Source organism: Mus pahari, unplaced genomic scaffold (assembly GCF_900095145.1).
Source record: "Mus pahari unplaced genomic scaffold, PAHARI_EIJ_v1.1 scaffold_16014_1, whole genome shotgun sequence".
Lineage (NCBI taxonomy): Eukaryota > Metazoa > Chordata > Mammalia > Rodentia > Muridae > Mus > Mus pahari.
The window spans coordinates 1256-2574 of NW_018393411.1; the positions used below are offsets into that span (position 1 = coordinate 1256).

At 46.0% G+C, this 1319-nt stretch overlaps 1 pseudogene; it reads right to left on the minus strand.

Moving 5' to 3' along the window:
- The window catches only part of LOC110315521, a 1831-nt pseudogene extending 1214 nt beyond the window's left edge, over window positions 1-617 (minus strand).
- Window positions 618-1319: the final 702 nt, after the last annotated feature.

Below are 1319 nucleotides of genomic sequence, written 5' to 3' on the forward strand. Positions count from 1 at the left end.
AAGACCCATTTCATAGAATTGTGTAAATAAACCTTATGGATGAGCTCAGCTGGGGCCTGATGTCCAGCAAGCAATCGATAGATGCTTGGTTTTTATCGTTACTCTCTGCAAAGACCTACACTCCTTTAGTACAACAGGTAGAAAGTGGGCAGAGGAATGACCTGGTGTATGGGTCCGGAATGTGGGTCCTGGGTCCCTGTGTTCCCTGCATTCCCCGCACTCCTGGCCCTGCCGAGTGCCAGTACCTGCAGTATCTCCAGCATTTCACTGCGGCTGATGTAGCCATTGCCATCCAGGTCGTACATGCTGAAGGCCTACTTGAGCTTCTGTTCCAGTTTGCCCTGAGAGGTCACACTCAGAGCAATGATGAACTCCTGGAAGTCGATGGTGCAGTCAATGTTGTTGTTGAAGGTGCAGATACATGTTCAGCAAACTTGGAGACATCACCATAAGGGAAGAAGTTGGCATAGATCTTTTTGAACTCGTCCACAGTCAGGTGGCCGGAGGGACAGTCCTGCTGCTTGTGGTAAGTGAACTCCATGTGTTTCCATAGGTCCTGCAGCAACTCAGGACACAGCTTGCTGTTCTGCTTGTCCATGGCAGCTGGCAGTGGAGACTAAACCTTCAAGACCAAGACACAAGCTGAGCTGTGAATGCGTGGGACCCACAGTCAGGCTTTCTATCACACCCCACCACCAAGCTGGCTNAGAAATGTCCTCTGTATGGCCAGTGCCATCAGTTACAGCAGTGGTTCTCTGCCTTCCTAAAGCTGCAAACCTTGAATACAGTTCCTCATGTTGTGATGAACACCCAACCATAAAGTTATTTTTCTTGTTATTTCATAACTAATTTTGCCATGGTTATTAATTATTACTTAAATATCTGATATGCAGGATGGTCTTCGGTGACCCCCTGTGAAAGGATCATTTGATCTGCAAAGGGGTTGTGATACACAGGTTGAGAACTTTTTGGCCAGAAGAACTCAAGACCATGATAGTGCAAGCTCTGACTTTTAGCGTTTCCTGGATGTCTCTTATCAGGAGGTAAAAATGTTTCTGTACAGATGACAAAATCCATGACACACAGAACTGAGAGAACAAGTCTAGGGGTTCTGAGTATTTACTGTAGTTACAGGAAGATCGGGGAGCTTGTTACAAATCAGCACTGTAATATTAAAAACTTTGTGTCTGGCATAATGTGCAGGATCCAAGCAACGGGGCAAAAACATCTGACAACCATGGTGGGTAAGATGGTTTTGTTTTTGTTTTCTATAGGAGGTCTTAGTTATCTCTTTGTAGCCTGACCCTGCTGTTGCACCT